Source organism: Leiobunum rupestre, chromosome 6, assembly GCF_980474605.1.
Source record: "Leiobunum rupestre chromosome 6, qqLeiRupe1.1.hap1, whole genome shotgun sequence".
NCBI lineage: Eukaryota > Metazoa > Arthropoda > Arachnida > Opiliones > Sclerosomatidae > Leiobunum > Leiobunum rupestre.
In genome coordinates, this window is record NC_143389.1 from 68,372,304 (window position 1) to 68,380,607 (window position 8,304).

The window sequence follows — 8,304 nt, forward strand, 5'->3', positions numbered from 1 at the left end:
GGGTCCACACCTGAACCTGTCCAGTTTGAAGATCACTTGGTTCTTCGTCTTGACAGGCTGAATGTTAGGCTTATCACTTTTTTCGCCGAAAACTTATTAAAATAATTTGAAAAATAAACTGCATACATCATATACCTAACGAAACCATATAAGTTAAATGTGTACTTAAAAGAGTTAAATATATACAGTCTATAAAATTACATCTCAAATTAATTATCGAAGCCGCATAATATCTTCAGGACACCGTAAACATGGCGGCGATGCCATGGCCAAAAATTCGTGAGAAAATTGGGAGAGTCCACGCGCAGAATCAGAAGAGATGCATTTTTTACATCATTTCATTGGCCGAATGAGTCATGTACAATAACGTCATACACATTATAGGCCATGGCCTACGTTATAAATAAAGGTTCGAGCGTCAGTTAAGTTTCTAATTTCAAGATGCAGAGAACCGGCATTTTAAAGAGATGTAAAAATATAGCAAAAACGCGACTCGACGCATCTCTGTACTTTTATGGCAGGAGCGACGCCTGTCGGCAGAGAGGAAGCGGGTTTCACCATAATTACAATTCTGATTCAATTTGTAATATTAAAACCAACAAGTGTTTCTATAAAATACTGGAGGCCTCGTGTAAATGTTTTTTCTACGTCACTAGTTATAGTTATTGAATATACAGAGCACGCGCTCAAGTCGATAGAGATTTTGGAATTTGTAGAGAACGTGCGAAACGCTCGTGCCACGGTGCCAATAACGTACTAAAAAGCTCGTGACGCAAAGAAAACATTTTATTCGCGACCGAAAACTATCGCCACACCCCCTTTGGTTCGCCATTGATGCCTAGACATATAGCGGTTAAAGCAGACGCTATTAGTTTTTCCTCATCGTTATTCGTAACTTTGCCTTATTAAATAACGATAGTTGCTTTTAAATATAATTTTTGCATCGTTTGCTTATATTTTGATAATTTTATTTGAGAAAAAACGTTCTTATAACTTTTTAATTTGTCTGTAGCAGATCATAGGAGCTACCGCGGAGAAGCTAGCGCCGTTACGCCACCTAGAATCGTTTCTATCGCGAATACTTTTAATTTTTTATGGTCTTAATTTATGAAAACCCCTATTGTTTAGACAACGTATGAAACCCGAAAGACTAATAAATTTGTTTGCTTTCATTTAAGACCTATTTTCGTTATTTACAACATAGCTTTTTTCTTTGGGCTGCTCAGGGTTTTTTCTCGATGGGCTGCTCGGACATTCATTAGCTATTATTAATTAATTAATTAATAATTGAAATTTTACAGGCGATTCACTACCGAAAGCTATCGCTATGCCTTCTTTTTGTTACCGTTGAAAATTAGATAGGTAGTGCGTTAGCAGACGCTTTTAGGGTGTGTGTAGTCACAACAGCGCCACCTAGACTCGTTTTGGTCACGAATATCGATTTTTCATTGTGAAAAGCTATGTTTTAAGGATAAACGTTAGGGGTAGAGATTTAAGGCAAAAAAATTAAAAGGCATAGCTAATATCTAATCTTGATAGCTAATTTCATCTTTGGAAGCATTCCGTGAGCATACAGTGCAGCCCTAAAGAACTGCAAGTCTGCCATAACAGAAATTATATTCCAGTCACGCAAAAGACCTAAATATTAAGTAAGTATTGGATATAACCAGACTGATATTTCCGAAACAGAAAATCGTCAGTAACAGCGTTTACTACCGACAGCTTTTGAAAAGCAGGGTTTGTTGAGGGATGATGGAACTTCTAATCTCTATAAGCGTAGCGACTCCTTGGATCTCTGCGTTTCAGAAACGCATTATCGACCATTTTTAACTTTTTGAGTTTTAATGCTCGTCATACTAATTTCAGGGCGCTAATTCTAAATTTGAAGTCCGTTTTTATCTACCTGGTCTAGTTTCCGAGATGTGCAAATGCAAAAACGCATTAAAATCGAAAAGTTTCGAAAATACTCCGGAAATTCGCAAAAACGCATTATGTCGTTATTAACCAATCAGAGTCTTCATTTCGTATAATTTTGTCTGCTCTAATTTCTTCAGCTGCATTCCCAGGGTAACAGTTACTCAGTAATATTATAGCCCATAATGCGTTTCTGCCAAATATAAACGTATATTATGTCAAATTATTCTGAGATTTACTTATTTTGGCATATTTAGATTGTGGACCAAAAGAAACCCCTAACAACTAGTTTTCAGTTACCTAAATACTGTAGTATTGTTATTTTGCATAAGAATTACAAAAATCGATTTATTGCGAAATGCCATTTTTGGAGATAATGCGTTTCTATTACAGAATTTTCTTACGTCATGACGTAAGAAAATTCTGTAATCGCATTTTATCAAGTATGAAAGCATTAGTAGCTTTTTGCACATCCCGCGGTAAATGCTCGAGTGCATAGCAAGCACCTGCAGGGACCGTGGTCTGAGCGGTGTTTTCTAGAACTTCATTGTTTCAGAAATTACCTTTTCAAGACTCGTCTTTCGAAATACATTGAAATACAATATGATAGGATAGGAAAACTTCTGCTGTGCTGTCAAAGAAAATGAATAAAACCTGGGTGTGTACGTTGCAGGGAACTTTGTCATTATATTAATGAATCAGGAAATTTTAAGTGTACGCTCTTGGAATGTCTGGAAAAACGGGCGGAGCTTAAACTACATACTACGTACCAACTATATACTACGCTCTAGCGGCCTGAAAATGCAAAACTATATCTGGGCACACGCAAAAAAAGGTACACCTAGATGAATTCCAGGTCTCGTTTATCGCGTATGCGCACATATAGTTTTTCATTTTCTTGCGTGGGGAAATTCTACGAGGATATCACTGTGCGCAAAAGTGACATAAGTCACTTTTGCTGTGCGTTAATTAATCCATGGTTGAATTGAATTTCTAGCATATAAGTGTAAAAAAATATCTCCCATTTTGCCACTGAAAGAATCTAGGTAGCAATAAATTTCGTTCATTGATAAGAATTTTCCCAAACATGTACGAAAAATTGTGATGTCTTCCAGTCATGCAATTTTCAAATTAAATGTTTTCTCTCTGATAGCGTTTTTCTTCGGGCTGCTCGGAAACTGCTCTCAACTCCTGCTCGGATAAATTAAATTCCATGCCTAACGTCATCGATCCATTAAGAAGCAATTTAGAGTTGCCTAGCGTACTTTATTTTAGCTGCAGGATTTTATCTGCTAAGCAGGTGAAATGCAGCAGCAGTGAACTTGTCGCGTCTGTTGCATAGAAATCGGATAACAAACTAGAACGATTTTTGAAATTTTTTCGCGGGTTCCGATTAGAACTTTTAAAAAACCCTGCCTTCGGCCCATGCTTTTCGTTTGGCTGGCAACGAAAGTTACGCCATCGGTGCCAAACTGGTGAACTAACACTCTATTTCGCCTAAAATTAAATGGCCGACTTTATCTCGACGCTAACGCGTTTTTTTTACATCTTTAAAGTAACTATTATGTTTGTAACTTAATGATGAAGCTTAATACTGAGATGAATATAGATTTAATAATAACTAAGAAATATAATTACATTTAGACTGGAGATACCGACATACGCAGCCGCTGTCTTGCCGGCTTACGCATGAGGGCGGTAGGGTAAACCATGGACGGTTTATAAACCGTCCATGGGTAAACACCGGTCGTTTATCTTAAACAGTTATGGTTTACGGAAACCGTATCGCCCTCTATTGGTGAGTATCACAGTTATACAACATATAGATAATCTCGAATACAACAGTAACTTATGTTTAATTTAAGTAATCAAATCGTGTAAGAGTACATACTCAAAAGAAAACATATATTTTCACAGGTTAGTGTTAGAAATAGTTTTTTTACCATAATTTCCAATCGCTAAGAACGCACTAGAACACGCGTTTCTTTCCAATCATAGAAAGATAGTTTTTTAAATAAAAAATGAAGAATGGTTCAAAATTACGTAATTAAATATTTAAGGAGTAATTACTCAAACAAAAACATATCTTTTCACAGGTTACTGTTAGAAATAGTTGTTTTACGAGCAATGGTTATGGGGAAAACCGGTGCACAGTAATGGTTTATCGCGAATATCTACGTTAGTATTGTATGTACGGCTATAGACCCAAGTATGAACATTAGGGTCCGGCTATTTCCTACAAAAAATGTTCTATGAACATATTACCAAGGATTTACATACGAGCAATCGTTGTGTCGTAATCGCGGTTTTAACGTTGTACCTGAAACGCGTCTTACAATTTTGCGCCTTCGTTGACTTAAAACGCATCCGCCGCTCTTCATGTAACCGCGTTTAAAATTTACCACCCAGCTAACTCTTGTTATTTTTGCAATAAATCGCTTGAAAATGAAGCTATTGTGAAGGATGTGTGAGACAAAATGATGAGAAAGTCGGAATAATGGGTCACTTCAATTTAAGTAAGGAATAAATCCAAAAGACCAGTATCAATGCTTTGAAAATAAAACACGACACCGATGAGACTGTTCGACATGTAGAACGCGAGCGAATCAACCTACCAAATGATATAAGAAATATTCAACATACAAATTTTCCCGTTTATATGAACTTAAATGTAATATAAAATCGTCTTGAAAAACCGTTTATTGCTTTATAACATTCAAAAATAATATTAAAATTATTAACATAAATAATATAAAAAGTTTGCGTTGTCAACGCGCGTATTTTGAAACGGAAAAACCCGATTACTATTGTTAAATCTTGGATTAATAATATGATATTTTTAATACGAAACAAATAACGAAATACGTGGAATTTTTGGCGTTAAATAAGCTTAGAACGTATTTCGTTATTTGTTTCTTATTACAAGGAGCGTTCGCCATCATATAACCAAGATTTAACGATAGTAATCGCAGGGCCGTTTTTACGCACAGGCTATCTAGGCTGCAGCCTAGGGGCCCGCACCACAAAAGGAAAATGTAAAAAATTTCATAAAAAGCTTTAATAGTCTTATCAGGTTTTTAGTCATAAAAATTTCTTTAAAAGAGGATTTCAGGATTCCCCCAAAACAAGCACGTAGATATAGAAAGTCTAAGGGGGGGGGGCGGGTTATAACACAACCAGATGAAATCGCGAGCGCAGCGAGCGCGAAATTTTTCGTTAGCAATAACGCATATTTAAAGTACTGGCTAGACTCGGGACGAGTGACAATGACATTTCCGCACGTGTATCAAACGACGTTTTTTAATACATTTGCGAGAAAATGATAATAAAACAAAGAACAAAATTGATATTGTTTTGCAAAACTTAATTTCGCAAGAAAGGAATCGAGTCCTAAGGGGGGGGGGTTGAACCCCCTAAACCCCCCCCCCTTATATACGTCCTTGCCCCAGAAGGGCCCGCACCACAGGTCAGCCTAGAAGTCTACAGATCCTAGATTCGGCCCTGAGTAATCGGGTTTTTCCGTTTCAAAATACGCAGTAGATTAAACCGAGGCTTAAGACTGGGCAAGATTCCGCGCCTTAAAATTTTCGTCTACTTTAAAGATACATTCTGAACGAACCAATGGATGAAAAGTTATGAAACTAGCTTTTAAATAAACCTTGAAACTTATTTCAAGTCATATTTATAATTCACCGATGACAAAATTCGTGAAAAGTATTAATATCGTTCCGAATTACAACCTACTTTCTAAAATCTCATTTTTCTTTCTATTACGCGCGTTGACAACACAAAACTTTACCTAGACGAGCAGATGCTCGGTTATCTACATGGTGCGGGAAAAATATTATTTTTGAATGTTATAAAGCGATAAACGATTTTTCAAGACGATTTTATATTACATTTAAGTTCATATAAACGAGAAAAATCGTCAGTGGAATATTTCTTATATCATTTGGGAGGTTAATTAACGTTTAATTATCGCCAACTTTCCATTAATTTCAATGGGGGGGGGGGACTTTTAACCAAGTTACACGCGAGCGCGCCTCTTCAGGCAGCGCAGATGGCGTTACTATCGTTTTAGCCAAGAATCTAATTGGTACCTTGTCAGCCATTCGATTAAGCGTTCTAGTTTGTTATCCGATTTCTATTCTAGCTGAAAAGGTTAGTTTCGAGGCAGTTTTGGGGCCGCACGATAATTCAAATAGCGTACTATTTTCCTTTTATGGGTAATTCAACTTAAGCGTAGGATAATGTAGGATTTCAATTTAGCAGTAAACCGCGTTTATAAATATTTGAAGGGAATATAACCTGCAAAGCAATCTTTATGGAAGACCCCTTAAATTTTTCAAATTTTGAAACATTTTGAAAGCCAAAGGTAAGAGCGGCTAGAGCTGCAAACGTTGGTGTTTCACACCAAATACCTGAGGTTATATTCCCTTTAAGTGTTATTATTTTATGTATTTATCATGAATTAACTGCGACCAAGTTAAACACCATTATTTTTTCAAAATTCAAATTTGAGGCGTACGATAACGTTTATCTGTACGGTAATTTTCTGGCCCTGGCATTTCATTTCATTTTCAGGACTTATCAACGCTGGATCAGCTAGCTTTTTCAGTTAAAATAGAACCTTCTATGTCTCTTGCTAATATTTGTTACCGAAATGAGTCTATAATAGCACTACGGTGCTCTGTGTTACCAGAGAGTGAATAGTATGTTACCATGGAAAAACACAATACAGCGTAAAATATTAGTAAAATCATAAGGCTATCAATGGCCACCTAAGTTTGAATTGGGCAATAGACGCTTCAATAAATCTCCCAAGAAATCGCCAAGAGGTAATATTTCCGAGAGCCAGGACCTGCAAGTCACTGTTTATATAATGCTTGTTAAAATAACGGAAATTTTTTACCTTTACGGCAGCAACAAGCGTTCCCCATGGCGTTCCTTTTTAACCAGATAGCTTTTTAGACATATTTATGCTTGGCAAAAACACGACGTTCTGTTTACAGGTGAAAAGTTTCCATTATTTCCACAAGCACTATATAAACAATAACTGGCGGGTCCTGGCTCTTGGAAATATTACTTCTTGGCGATTTCCTTGGAGGATGATTTATTTAAGCGCCTATAAGACACATTTATTCAGCACTAGAGAAGGCGCTGGAGAAAAAATAATAGAATCTACGCTACCTGGGAAAGGAAAAGATAAAATTATCTACCCTCACCCCTGCCACCTACACTACCTCTAGCATACATTGGGGGATTTGTGCATAAGTTTCAGTTTTTCTCCACCAGATGGATTCACGTAGCCAGTTTGGCCAGTCATTAGCCTAACGTTAAAATCCCATTCGTTTCAAACTTAGTCTTATGGTAAAATGGAAATGTTTAACATTTTATAGCGTATAATTATTTTAACTATCATAGTCTTTAACAAGCTATTAGCGTCTGCTATTATTGTACCTATCTAGTTTTCGGAGGCAACCAAAAGAGGGCGTAGCGATAGCTTCTGCTTTCGGTCTCCTGGGTTTTATAAAGGACAGCTCCGTGTGATAAGTTCGCACATGTGCAGAGTGAGTTACACATTTTCTAGTCGGCAAGGGGATCGGAATAAGTATTTTTTCGTTTTACGGGAGCCGAAACGTCCCAAGGATAAAACGTCTACTTAGCAGATAAAAATCTGGCAGCTAAGTGACTTCAAGCGTCGCTCGTGCGCAGTGCGCTGTTTGGTTAACTCAAATGGATACTTTTACAATGATTATAGGAGCAGAATTTAGGAGGCGATTTTAGTCTTGACAATCTATTGGCGACCGAAGCGAGTCTATGTGGCGTAACGGCGCTAGCTTTTCCGAGGTAGTGCCTAGATCTAGCGTCTGCTACAGTCAAATTAAAAATTCATAAGAACGATTTTTCTGAAATAAACATATCAAAATATAAGCAAACGATGTAAAAATTATATTAAAATGCAAGTATAGACTTCGTGCTTAGTTTAAATTTTTGTCATAAGTATCGCCGCCTACCGACCGAGTTTTAAATTGATTATATGAAAGCTGTCTGCTCGTTCAAAATTTTATCTGCGCAACAGCTGAAAGTTCAACCAAAGATAATTTAAACTCGTACCCTAGATTCGAATACTGAGAGCTTTCCAATTGACGGTTTTGTTACGAAGTGTTTACCCTCTTCCGGCACGTGACCTCAGAAAAATCGGGCTCCATTGGTTGCGGTAAGGCGCAAACCATGGAGCTAGTTTTTTCTGAGTTCCGGCGGGAAGTGGGTAAACACTATCGGCAACGCGCGAGAGAGTGATTTCGAATCTAGGGTACGAGTTTAAATTATCTTTGGTTCAACCGAAAAACCAAGAAACCCAAAAGTCGTCTGCTATTTTCTCACATA

The 8,304-nt window shown here is 37.1% G+C and overlaps 1 protein-coding gene across 8 annotated transcripts in view; it reads right to left on the bottom strand.

The window, feature by feature from the left end:
- The window catches only part of LOC149943272 (MAP/microtubule affinity-regulating kinase 3), a 29,747-nt gene extending 29,426 nt beyond the window's left edge, over positions 1 to 321 (bottom strand). For 4 of the 8 annotated variants that reach the window (XM_090177651.1, XM_090177648.1, XM_090177649.1 and 1 more), the window contains exon 1: positions 11 to 319. The gene's annotated coding sequence lies outside the window, so the exon portion shown is untranslated. Of the gene's footprint in view, positions 1 to 10 lie in introns of all 8 variants that reach the window. The other 4 variants (XM_090177650.1, XM_090177647.1, XM_090177652.1 and 1 more) reach the window with 3 other exon arrangements.
- Positions 322 to 8,304: the final 7,983 nt, after the last annotated feature.